Genomic DNA, 14578 nt, shown 5'->3' with positions numbered 1-14578 from the left:
CACATTGTTTATAGGAAATGAGATCCCACAAATGGCGCCATTGTTAATGTCGTATTTTGCTGCCTGGACAACTCCACGCTATTGGGACTTGGCGTATGGTTTATGATAAGATGATGAATGTTGAGCTCGGGATCCGTGGTACCTCCGATGCTCAAGTTAGTCTTAGTGAAGGAGATGAAGGGAGACTATCTTAGGGAGAGTTGTACTAAGAATGTATGTAGATATTAACCCCTTTACTTATCGTGGGAGGAGTCTATTTATACCTGACTGTCTGGCTTTCATGGTAGTGGGTGTGTCACTTTGTATAAGATCGGATGTTCATGTCGTCCACCTACCGTGTTACAGGCCACTTAGGTCTGATGGTGACTGCTTCTAACACAAGGCCTCACGTTGAGTGTACCAAGCCCTGGGATGCATTGAATGCGGAGTGCCTTCCCCTCATGGCTCTCTCCATCTCATTAATGCAGCATGGCCTTTGCTGGTACTCATGGTATTGCCCCTGACACAAGGCCTCACGTAGTGCGTATTGAGCCTCGGGTCGCATTGAATGCGGCGTACTTCCCCTTCATAATTCTTCCCGTCTCATTAATGCGGTGTGGTCCCAGGCAGGCGTTCCTACCTTCTTGTCATGTCTAGGCGACGATGTTTAAGGTTAGGGAATGTCTCTATCTGTCGGCCAGTGGGGTGTCAGACTGTCCCTCATGCCCTATGTTTGTCATTGTTCCTTGTCTGACCATCCATTCTATTTGGGCCTCTTGAGTATGCTTAGCCCAGCCCAAACCTGATATATGGGATCGAGCCCGGGCCCTTGTCTTGGTCTGGCTCAGGGACCCCGGTCCCTTCTCTTGGATTGGCCTAGGGGATAACACCCCCTCACAAAAACTACTTTTGTTTTACATAGAAAACAAATGGTGTTAGTAGTAGTGTGTGATCATTTTGTGTGAAATATAATTTAAATTGATGAAATATGGAATGGTAGAGTTTACTTTAGTGAAACTTATGAATTTTGGCTCACGCATGCAGGTTATATCGACGAAATTAATATTGTATAAAATAAATGTACTTGCTGATCTTCTCTGTACGTAGCCATTTGGTTCTTTCTATTCATTTTTTAAATGTAAGTTTTATTTTTATGTGTTTTAATAGTCCAATTTTCAATGAGGTTTAAAAAATAAATAATGAGATGGATAATTCACCCTTCAATTGGTCCAATTAATTTGTCATATTCTTTGTTCGATACTGCATACATGAATATTTGAGCTCTTATTGGTTATCTCAGCATCATCAGTCATATATAGATATTAGGGGTATGCAACCGGATCCGGATTCTAAAATCCGGACGGTTATCTGTCTGGATTAATATGGAAATAATCCAGACAGATAACTAGATTTTTCTTCTTTTTTTGACTATAAATCCGGATATCCAGATTGTAATCGGATTTAATCGGGATTTAGATTGCTGGAGTTATTAATACTTTTTTTTAAAAAAAAAAGTTGTTTAAACTTTAAAAAATATTTTTATAGCACCTTTTTTTTTTTTTTAAAAAAAGGGACCCGGTTATGGATATTAAGGGCAATAACTAATATTGCCGGTCTAAGGAAGATATTAAATTTTTCCTTTCATATTTGTACAGATTCATCTTTGTAAGGTAGTATTTCAATACAATCAACGTAGAATCTGGACCTAGATATCCCATATCAATTTGCGTTTGCATAATTCTCACCAAGTTGGAGAGAATTTGTAACACCCCGCTTCCCAGGTTTAAGAATAAAATCACTTTTAGAAATTTATTGGGAGCTGGAGTGCTACTATTGAACCTTGACTTAAAAATATTTTATTTTATTCTAAAAGAATCGCCAAGTACAAAGATTCTATAAATAAAATACTTTTTCATTAAAATACTGAAGTCATTAAAAAAAGTGCGCGGACGCATTTATCAAAATTTTTTAAAGTCTGTGCCATAAAAATTCATAACTTAAAATTTATGTACATGATCTAGGCCACTATCATGACTCCCTGGACTAAGTCTCGTCCTGCAACTCTACCCTCATAAATATTTTGACCAGTGGTGGTTTAAAAACATAAAACAAACTAAAATGAGTTGATGACTCAATAAAAAGTCAATCATAACGTAAACATACTTAACATAAGATTTTCATAAAATATTTCATGCTGAGAACTTAAAATCATGAGCATTCATACGTATACTTATGTCGTGCATGACTTGTCTTAAATTATCTGACTTATCATATTTATTTTACTGGTGCACACACTTAACCCTGCATGCAAGGTTGTACATCAGCCCCATATCCCGCGACTGTGATGGGAGCTGCTAATAGTATTCTAGCATACTATGGTGGACCACGCTTAGATCTATGGCTTGACATCTACTCAAAAATTGCATTGGTACCATGTATCTAAATGGCTATCTAATTAACTGTTTTGACCTTATCTTACACTTGATCATATGAAAATTTACGCGTCTTATGCAACGTGAGATCTATGAGATGCATAATACATACATAATTATAATATGCGGAATAAAGTATGATGAATGACATGCTTGCAAATATTATGACATGCGTGGTACATAAACGCCAGCTTTCGAAGATCTGGCTTAAATAATAATATATATAACTAGCTAACGTATGATAATCCTAATTTATGATCAAACTACTTACCTTGCAGCGTTAACCCAATTTTTTTCGGCATGAAATTGATCACGTGAACTAGAAGGAGTGAGAAAATGTGATGGATGTTATGAGAGGAATTAGGTAGTCGGCTATAGTTGCCGTGGTGAATGTGGGACACGCACGGTGTTGGACTGGGTATCTTCAATTCAGTCGCTGCACTTACAGAGATTTATGGTCTTTTCCAAATAACACACGGAAGAAAGATATTTATAGAGAGATTTGAGAGAGGGTGCTAAGGAGTTCGAGTCGGACTTGATCGCGATCATTCGAGAAGAGAGTTTGAATTTAAAAACATGATCTAGTAGTTCATTCAATGTAGGATTGACAGTGACTGAGACTGCGTAGTAGATTTCAATCAGTGATGATTTTAAATTAAATTAAATTTATAATGGCCTATCTTTAAATTCTAAAATGAATTTAACTCGTTCAATAAATAATAAATGAGATTTAATTTAGTTATTGAACCTAATTATAGCTCTTAATCAACCTCATTAATTGAGATTGTGTGCCTGATGAGGTTTCTCCCTAATGCTGATAACTACACTTCTTTTGCAGCCCCAAGGTGAAAGTGAAAATCTGATGGGTGACAGATTCAGATTGGTGTTTTAAAGCCAAAATATCTGTTTCTATAGTTTTAAATTGGGACTCAGTTGATTTCTTTAAAGAATTTAATCCATCTTTTGTAATTGGTTGGATTGTGTACCTTCAGCCATTATTGCAATTGGAGATCGATGTCTCTGGATATCAATTTATAATAGTCAAATTAGGGGAAGATAAGATAAGTGTCGCTTCGAGTGTTATAAGATAAGATAAGTGTCACTTCGAGTGTGAGGGACCCTCCAAAGAAAGAAGGAATGAAAGAAAGAAATAGAGTTTTGGATTAAAATCATCAGTAGCTATTGTTCCCTTATCAATCTATACTATAATGATTATGATTGCATACATGACTATGTGTATGTATATACTATACACCTTGTTGTTTATAATTATAAAATATAAATTGTAGATGCAAGTTCATTTCATATTCCTTCAATTTATAACATATATTGTTTTAATGGAATTTGATAATTGGTTATGTTAAAGTTTTTAATTTAAATAAAATAAGGAATCCCATTGTCTATTTTTGTTTACGTATTTTTCATTATGTAAAAGAGTGATTCATTAATTTAAATAAAATCCGGTTTTTTTTTTTCGTTTCCAAATTCTGATGGCGAGCTCAAAGCCCATTATCCTCTCATTGTATTCTGTCTAAGGCGAACTCAACGCCTTTTTTTTTTTTTTTGGTGATACAGACACTAATAAATTAATGTTATCACAATTTAGAAAATCTGGTTCTGAATCTTGGGCCTACATATGACAATTTAAGCTATCTCGGAGGGAAAATTAGGCAGCCACTTCTTTTCAAGACTGGATTAATTGGGTTAAGCTTGCGAACCCAAATCTTTTAAGCCCCGATATAGAAAAATGCTCAAATCTTTCATAATTTCTTTCATCTTTTTTATTATCATCTGGTAAACCATGAAAGCCAGTGTTGCACCAAGTCAAGTTGTATGTGAACCTTCAAATGTAAGAATGACAGAAACGGCCACCTGTTATGGGTTAATTTTGATTGATGCAAACAAAGAGATTTTGTACTCCCATGAATGAATATATGGTTGCATGAGAAGATGGAGTACGTAGCTGCATACAGATCAAAAGCACAAGAAATTTATATAATTTTTCCATTTATTTATGAATTTTCTATATGTAGTAATTGGTTTTTATTTGTTACAGAGTCCATTATTATTATAATTATTAAGCTCAGAACGCATGCATGCATGCATAATTCTTGATCTCAACTCCTGATCAAATACTTTAGGGGTAGAAAGTGATAACTTTAGGGGTAGAAAGTGGTAACGTAATAAGGTGCACCAAAGCAAGTGAAGGTGCTGTTCACATCATCATAAGCGTAGCTATAAGCTTCAGGGCATTCGTTCTCGAAGATCATGGAATAGTTCGCTGGAGGACATGCTTGTGGAGTATTGAAATCGCCAGCACAACAATATTGTGGCTGATTGAACGCTGTGCATGCATCTACACTCCCATCCGCAGCTTTCAGTTGCAGCTCTGCTTGGCAAACCGCGTTCACATTGGCCGGGCAACTCGAGGTCTTGCACTCACCGCTCCCGCTTTCTATGCTGAATGAAACAGGCAGGTTGAAGCCATCGACAAGGCTAACATCGTAAAAGTCTTGCCCACCATTCTCTACTATGTTTATTTCTACCAAAGACGCCGGCGGGATAGCACCATTGCCATTGCATGCAACCTGGCCGGAGGCACAATCCGCAGTAGTGTTGTGGAATGTTATGCAAAACACACACCAACAATGACAAATAAAATAAAAGTAACACAATCAAGAACACGACATACAATATATGTGGTTCAGCAAATTGCTTACGTCCACAGAGCTGCATAAATCTTATTAACTATAGGAGATTACAATCACTTAATCTCAACTCACACTCTCTAGGGCTTTTTGCTCTCTCACACAATATGCACTCACTAGACAATTGTTCTCTCTTAAAATATACTTGAGGTTGTCCAACACAAGTCTAATGTGATATATTTATAGTGAGTGGCACTGGAAACATAATCTGGCAAAAACTGCGTACTCCGCTCGAGCAGAGTGTCGAGCGCGACTCGAGCGAACAACCAGATGAACATTGGCTCGAGCGGAGTGTCGAGCGAACACTAGAGTTTGTGTCTTGCTCGAGCGAACTCTCAGACTTGAGCTTCACTCGAGCGGTATGTCGAGCGACGTCGAGCGAACTTTTGCTTGAGCCAACTGTCGAGCCAACTGTCGAGCCAACTTTCAGCAAACACTTTTTCAGCTCCAAAACCAGTCTCCACATATACCCCAACAATCTCCCACTAGGAGACTGGGTCTCCACATGCCAGTCACTGTTTCCAGCCAAGCCCTATCATCTCTGCAGCTCACAGCTCCCGTCTTCAATCTAGAAGACACACTGAAGTCAAGCTCGACTTCAGTCTTCCACATACATCACTCTTAGTCAGCACATCCACAAGGTGACTCACAACTCCCACTGCACCAGGAGTATCCAGTCTCGAACCAATCTTGGCAACCTTAGCCAACTTTCCCAGGCTTTCATGAGGAACGACAAAGCTGACTCCCTTTGGCTTCCTCCCTTTCACGAGGAACGACAAAGCCAACCAATCAAGCCTGCTTTTCGCACTCTTGTATTTCCCTGCACATCACTGGACCCTGATGTTAAATACAAAGAGTTAGATCTCTTACCATGCGCTAGGACCAGCGCACCCTTAGTGATCTTCCAAGCTCCTCCAGAGAATGCTATTGCAAAACCGCTACCATCAAGCTGTCCCACAGAGATCAAGTTTTTCTTCAGATTTAGAACATGTCTGACTTGCTGTAAAGTCCACACGCTCTTGTTTGGAAGTGTGATGTGCACATCACCCACTCCCACTACATATGGTGCCTCTCCATCAGCCGCATACATCTTCCCAAAATCACCAGTAGCATAATTCTGCATGATTTCTTGATGTGAGGTGCTATGGAAAGAAGATCCTGAATCCAACACCCAATCATCAATCGGACTGTGCACTGCAAGAAGTAAGGCATCATGAATTTCATCTGCCGCTACATTCACAGCATCATCATCAGAACTTTCTTGATTCCTGCAATTTCTCTTGATGTGGCCCAGCTTGCCACAACTCTAGCATGTGATCTGTTGCCCAGATCTCATCTTGCTCTTCCCTCTACTCTTGGAACTTGACCTGTCATGTCCTCTGCCCCTATTGTCAACAATCAGGGCTGATCCAGAACCCGATGACGCACCTGAGTCTCTCCCACGTACCTCTTCAGCAAGTATGATGTCATGTATGTCATCATAATTCAATTTTGCCTTACCGGCTGAACTACTCACAACCATCCTCATGGTCTCCCAACTATTTGTCAACGATGCCAACAGAATCAACGCTCTAGTCTCATCATCAAACTCAATCTCTATAGAAGACAGTTGATTTGTGATCATATTGAATTCATTCAAGTGTTGGGCAATAGACATACCTTCAGACATATTCAAATTGAACAATTTCTTAATCAAGTGGACCTTATTGTTCGTAGACAGCTTTTCATACATACTTGACAAAGTCGCCATGAGATCCACCGTAATAGCCCGCTAGAAATTCACTGGTGGAATTCCTATTGACTTTAGGAATCTTGTGAAAACTCCATAAGTTTTTACGAATTGACCAATCGCGCAGGTTTTAGTCTGTCAACATAGTCAGTGTTATCACTCGCTATGGTGCTAAAAAAATGAGTTTAAGTATATGAGGTAGTTAGAAGTGTCAGAATGCTTTATGATCTATGCTATTAGACTCAATTGATGATTTATAATTTTATGGCGCAATAGCCAATTTTCATAATTTCAGACGAAACGACTGTTCAAAATTGTGACTTTATTTTTAGGAGCATTTCGGAGTTGAATTTCGGTAAATGATTTTCACTATAGGTTAATATGAATATTTAGAATTTTTCAGAACAAAGTTTATTATGCTTTTTTTTGGAATGAATAGTAACCTCGATAAGCGCACCTAGTGCAGTGTTTTCAACATCACAGTGTGAAATGTCCAAATTAGGTTAGAGAAGTTTTATTTGGAGATTTGGCAAGATCTTAGCCACACATAGTGAATAATATTAGAGACTTGGCACAAAGAGGAACCATTAGATGGATTTGTGAAGGAAGTCAAGGTGTGAGATCATGCCACCTAAGCAAAGCTTTGTTTCATCTGATCAACCAAATTGTGCCAGACCAAAGAAGGTTTCAATCCTAGCAAAATCCTAAATGGTTGGAATCCAATTGAAAACCCAAAAGCTTGGTTGAAACTGAAATCCTAAATGGTTTCCTCAAACCCTAAAGTTGGCCTCCAAACCCTTTTGAATCTGATTTCTAGCATTGTGTTTAATCACTTGATTAAATCACTTCCACATGCTATTGATTAATCAATTCATTGTTATGACATCATTATCCAACCTTTTAAACCTTGAAAATTTGATTGGGCCAAGAAAAATTGGTTTTGGGCTTGATAGTATCTCAAACCCTAACCAAACCCCCTTTAAACCCCAAATTGAAGCCCACTTGGTTGGGGCCCACGAAGGCCCACGAAATTGGCCTCCTTGGCAAAGCTTATTGAAGAAGTTTCCTCCCCCACATGGAAGACCATCCACTACCATTGGCTGCACCCAATAGTGCCTTGATGTGAAGAAGAAATCCACTTCATCAACCTCCATCTCTCACAGCTACTGCTGGCAGTTCTTGCTCCTATCTATTCTCCACTTTATGTCACATAGCCACCTCCAATCAATGGTCATTCAAGCCCATAACTTCTCCCTCCAAGAGTCTAAAGTCGTGCAAGACACACTTCTCTCCATTTTATCACTTCTTTCCCCCGTTCTTAGAGAGAAATCCAAAAGAGCTCTCTCAGGCAGATTTCTGGGTCCTTTTGCGTGGCCACTTTCGACCTTTCGTATGTATTTTCTCACAATGAATCCTTCATAAAAGTTATTTGTATTTGAGTCTCGTTTTCGTAGATATCTTATTAGTCTCATTACATGCTCATTTGATTGGTCAAAAATTTTTAACCATGGAAAGGTCATTTTGGGCGTGAAACTGGAGAGTATGATATGTTTTGGAATTTTTGACCAAGCTAATGGACATATCTTGGTCCAAAAATTTTACAGAGTGTTGTTAGCATGTGTGTATGAATGTTAATTGAGGTTTTGTTGCATGGATAAAACTTTTGACGATAGATTTCCTTTGATTTAGAAACTTGAAAACTGGAAGTGGAAAAACAGTTTTTGTTTTGTGAAAGTTGGAATATTTTGTGGTTTGATCTTATTCCAAAGGTTTTGAAATTTTTATATGATGATCCTAAGCCTCTAATATACATGTTAGGATGTTAATTTGAAAATATTTAGTATTATTTTTAAAGGTATGATTTTTCTATGCAAGAGGATTTTGGTTAGGTCTAAGATTTGATATTTTTAGGTTAGATCCATGTTTTATTGAGTATGTGATTTTAAGTTTGATGGTTGGATCTTCTTTAGGACACATTTTTGAACCATGCGATGTTTTGGTTTGAAGATCACATGTGTTTAAGCCATGGATCAAGAGATTGATCAAAGTTAGTGGAGAGAAAAGTTTCTGTTTTGGACTAAGTTTAAAACCCAAAACTCCAGGTATTGTTTTATGATTTTTGGTGGCTTTTGTTTGATGATTTAAAGCATAGTTGATCTTAGGATAATGTTTGGAATGTGTTAGAAGCAAGATTGTTTTTTTTGGAATTATGGGAGACGTTTTTATCACGGCCAAAACTTGTGATTCAAGGTTTTACTTTTTGTTAAAAAGTTTGGGTCCTTTTATAAAAAGTTTGGTCTTGATGATTAGCTTTTCTTAATGGATATTTTAAGTGTATTTTTTAAACTTAGGATAGGAAGTTGTTTGTTACAAATTTTGATTTAATCATAAGTTTTGATGATGGAAGAAATTGCAACTAAAATCAAGAGAAATAGCCTATGAATATTTTGGCCATTGTGGATTTTCCATAGTTGTGAATGATTTTAAATTTTTCTGAGTTAATATTTGAGTCTAGGACAAAATTTATATTCATCATGTAAATTTTGGTAATTTTTGGAGATAGGATGTGAAATCCTTAAGTTAGGAGTAAAATGATAATTTTACTCTAAGTTGTCTCATTTCACATTTCTAATTGTTAGTAATTAAAGTTCTAACTTTTAGAATACCCCCTTACAATTCCTTGTGTTTCACGCTTTAATCTTGTAGAACGGGACGATCGGGGTAAGTTAGCTCTTAACTTACTATTAGTTTATTGTGTACGTGTGATGCGTAAGGGAACTGCATTTTATGTTCGTATGTTGTTATATATGCCATGTCATCACATGTTTATCTATTACACGAATTATTCTATCACGAAAATCTTATCTGTTACATAATATATTATGTCACATGTTACTATCTGTTGCAAGTATGTCACATTACGTATGCCATCTATTACATGTATATCATGTCACATAATATTCACTGTCACATGTTATGCCATGTCTCGAAATATTGTCTGTTACATGTACACCATGTTATGAAATATTTTCTGTTACATTTATGTCTCAAAGTATGTCATGTCTGTCATCTTACGTTCATGTCACGTTATGCTATGTCAGGACTTCTCTCTTTTATGCCGTTCATGTCACGTTATGCTATGTCAGGACTTCTCTCTTTTATGCCATGTTCATGTCACGTCACGTTACGAAATGTCATGTATGCTAGTTAAGTTATTCTTGTCAATCACGACCCTAAGCGCTAAGATGGGGTAATATCCTAGTGGAACTCATTTGTTCATGCTGGAGTGTCAAAATAGGTGTGAAATTCCCTAGGTTAACGAAGTACAGTCAACAGGTTGCGAATGGGGCCTAACTAGCTAGTCACCGGAGCGCGCCAGGCACTAACGCCAATGGAGCCACACTTAATGTTACGTGTGTCCATAGCAAGTGTGGCACAAAGAATTCATGGGGCAATAACAACTGTGGCGCATACACTACGTGAGCCACAACAATTGTGACACATAGAATACGTGGGGCCACAACAACTGTGGAGTATGTATTAACGCACTCACAGCTGGTATAGACACTTGTGTTGTGATGCGGTAATCGGCAGGGACACACGACTCAAGGGGACCTGTGTAACACCCGTATGGTCACTTTATGAATAAGTCTATTGAAAAAGATTCCAAATTCATGTATTTCACGTTCAAGTCATGTTTCACGTTATGTTATGTTCAAGTTTATGTTCATGTCAAGTTTCAAGTTCATGCCAATCATGGTAATCCCATGAGATAAGAATACGTAATCATGGTAACCCCATGAGATAAGATTACTCAATCATGGTGACCCCATGAGACAAGAATATGTTTCAAGTTCATGTTTATGTCATGTTATGTTCAAGTTCACATTCATGTTATGTCATGTTCACGTTCACATTATGTCTCAAGTTCACATTTATGTTATGTCATGCTCAGGTTCATGTTATGTTCAAGTTCATGTTCAAATTATGTGTTTCATGCTATGTTTCAAGTCCATGTTATGTTTCAAGTCCACGTCCATGCTATGTTGCTAGTCCTTGTTATGTTTTAAGATCACGTACATGCCATGCCACGTCAAGCTAAGTTTTAGTTTCAGTTCAAGTTATGTCATTTATGCTATGCTATATGTCAAGTTATGCTATGCTTACTTATGAATTTGATTATGCATTCATGCTTTTACTGCCATGCATGCATCATTAACCTATGTGGAAGTTTCTTGTTAACTTGCTGAGATTTGTAATCAAATCTCACCGTGGTAGTCTCAACTACCATTCCCCCCGAATGGTAGGCGATGTGTCAGGATCAGAGTAGGGAGCAAACACTGGCAAACTAGAGGTGGTTGACTAGATGCCGTAGACGCAACATGGAGCTTGCAGCCTCCATAGTTAGGTCTTTGGTAGTATTCTGACATCGTTAGTCGAGTTACGCGAGTCACTCAACGAACTAGCCCAATAGTGTATTTTAACAATGTAATTATAGAGCCTGGTCTCCGTTGTTTTGTGATTACAATCTTAAGAGACCCGTGCGGTAATCGTGGATGTTTTAAGTATGCATGATTTATGTTTTAACTATTTGGGATATTATAAGTTTGGTGCATAGTATTGCTAAAAAAAAATTATCCGTTATGAATATTGCATAATGCTAGATGCATGTTAGGAACATTACATCTTATATGTCATGAACGGGGGCAGGTAACCTTGTGTTGCATGTCTCGACGCTTCAGATGTCCATCCGATCCCAAGCGGAATCTTGGGGTGTCACATCCACCGTGGTCCTTTCCTTACTGACATTGTGTGCCACTGTTTTGGACAAAGTCAACCGAACAAGACCTAGAACCTATCGATCTAACAGGGTCCACTCATCATCATCCATGCTCTCTGGCTTCTTTCCCAACAGTGGAAGGTGGAGCCTCTTCCCATAGAGATAATCCTCAATCTGCATCTTCCAGTACTCAAAATCAATGCCGTCGAACTTCTCGATCCCGGGTGCGTTCACTTTATCTCCAGCCATCATTCTCTTTCAGATACGACCTTGGCTCTTGATACCAGTTTTTGGGGAATGTTATGCAAAACCCAAACCAACGATGTCAAATAAAGTAAAAGCAACACAATCAAGAACACAACACACAATATACGTCGTTCGGCAGATTGCCTACGTCCACAGAGTTGCAAAAATCTTATTAGCCAAAGCAGATTACAATCACTTAATCTCAACTCACACTCTTTAGGGCTTTTTGCTCTCTTACATAATATGCACTCACTAGACAATTGTTCTCTCTCAAACTATGCTTGATGCCATCCAACACAAGTCTAATGTGATATATTTATAGTGAGTGGCGCTGGAAACCTAATTTGGCAAAAACTGCGTAATTCGCTTGATTGAATAGCCAAATGAACATTGGCTCAAGCGAAGTGTCGAGCGGGACTTGAGCAAACTCTCAGACTTGAGCTTCGCTTGAGCGGTATGACGAGCGACGTCGAGCGAACTTTTGCTCGAGCTAACTGTCAAGGCAACTTTCAGCAACCACTTTTTCAGCTCCAAAACCAGTCTCCACATATACCCCAACAAGTAGCACAAGAAAACCTTCCTGAGGTGTCTGTGGAGCAACCAGTTCATGCCCAAAACCGGCCTTTCCAAGGAGCTTGCGCATCCAGTGATGTGGATGCTTTGGATGCTAACTCAAATCCGGTTGTTGATAGTTGAGGTTTCTGATCAGCAGTTAGGGTTCCTGGCCAGATGGTATTGGGACAGTTGTTTGTGAAAGTTATTCTAGCGGATTAAGCAACTGAAATATTCATATATATGCAACATGAAACAAAATAATTCATTGTCACCATGCATATATGTCAAAAATGAAAGCCAACATATATATATCCATCTCAGCAAATGAATTCGATCGTAAATCACACATGCATGCTTATCACCATGATACATGTGCATATATGACATAGTACTTATGTAAACCACCAATTTTGTTAAGCATGTCATTTTATGATAGGATAAGTGTACCACATGCATGTTCTCCGACAGTAACTAATACTTATGCATAAGCCTAGGAGAACCATACGAGAGAGAGATTGTTGATCAATAGAAAAAAAAAATTAAAATGTGATCCATATATATATATATATAATCCATTTTCCAATAGTTAAAACGTTGAAATAATTTATCATGAGACATACCAGAGAGAAAAAAGAAGGACAAGGCAAGGCAGGAGATCATGAGTGAAAGGGTCTCCATGATTGATGGATAGATAGGCGAAGTAATTAATTTGTTGATCTCATTGTATATAATATGCAGAGCTAGGCTGGTGTCGTAGTACTACTACTATGTACGTTAGTGGTACATATATACACATATATAGTCGTCCGATATTTCAATGTTAAAACAATTGAAGACTAACAAATAGTTGTCCAATATTTCAATCACCAAATCCACTATATATACTCGATCGACAACATAAATTAAGATTAGACTATATTTTAAAGCAAAAAATTTAGCAGAAGTATTAGTACCCAAACCCAAGCTAATTGAAAAGCCATAAAGACAACTTCCTTTAGAATCACATATATATTAATACTCCTCCACACCTAGCACATTATATGTAATCCAAAGCACATAACTAGCTCTAAGGATCTTATCATCTGTAACAGCCCGCTAGAAATTCATTGGTGGAATTTCTTTTGACTTTAGGAATCTCGTGAAAACCCCATAAGTTTTTACGAATCGACCAATTGCATAGGTTTTAGTCTGTCAACATAGTCAGTGTTATCACTCACTATGCTGCTAGAAATATGAGTTTTATTTATTTGAGGTGGTTAGAAGTGTCAGAATGCATTATGGTCTACGCCATTAGACTCGGTGGATTATTTAGGATTTTATGGCACAATAGCCTATTTTCATAATTTCGGACGAAACGTCTGTTGAGAATTGTGAAATTATTTTTAGGGGCACTTCGAGATTGAATTTCGGTAAAAGATTTTCACTGTAGGTTAATATGAATATTTAGGAATTTTTAGTACTAAGTTTATGATTCACTTTTTCGAAGTGAATAGTAACTTCAGTAAGCGCACCAATTGCAGTGTTTCGAAATCACAGTGTGGAATGTCCAAATTGGATTAGAGAAGTTTTATTTGGACACTTGGCAAGATCTTAGCCACACTTGGTGAATAATTTTAGACACTTGGCACCATAAGGAACGTTTGTTGGATTTGAAGGAATCAAGGTGTGAGATCATGTCGCTTAAGCAAAACTTTGTTTCATCTGCTCAACCAAATTGTGCCAGATCAAAGAGGTTTTCAATCCTAGTGAAACCCTAAATGGTGGGAATCCAATTGAAAGCCCAGAAGCATGGTTGAAATCAAAACCCTAAACGGTTTCCCCAAAACCCTAAAGTTGGCCTCTAAACCCTTTCTAATCCGATTTCTAGCATTGTGTTTAATCACTTGATTAAATCACTTCCACATGCTATTAATCCTTCAAATTTGTGTTAGAACATCATTATCCAACCTTGTTAACCTTGAAAAATTGATTGGACCAAGTGATATTGGATTTGGGCTTAATAGCAACCCAAACCCTCTTTAAACCCCAAAATTTAGGCCCATTCGGTTTAGGCCCTTTAAGGCCCACGAATTTGGTCACCATAGGATTGCTTCATGGCTAAGTTTTGTACCCCCACTTGGCTGGCCAGATATTTACAAGAAAGGCCTAG

General features: G+C 37.9%; 1 pseudogene; it reads right to left on the bottom strand.

Moving 5' to 3' along the window:
• Positions 1-4570: 4570 nt before the first annotated feature.
• On the bottom strand, positions 4571-13107 carry LOC108997519 (annotated as a pseudogene).
• Between the last annotated feature and the right edge of the window lie 1471 nt (positions 13108-14578).

The sequence above is a fragment of the Juglans regia genome, chromosome 6, assembly GCF_001411555.2.
Source record: "Juglans regia cultivar Chandler chromosome 6, Walnut 2.0, whole genome shotgun sequence".
Lineage (NCBI taxonomy): Eukaryota > Viridiplantae > Streptophyta > Magnoliopsida > Fagales > Juglandaceae > Juglans > Juglans regia.
This window is presented reverse-complemented; position numbering and strand designations above follow the sequence as displayed.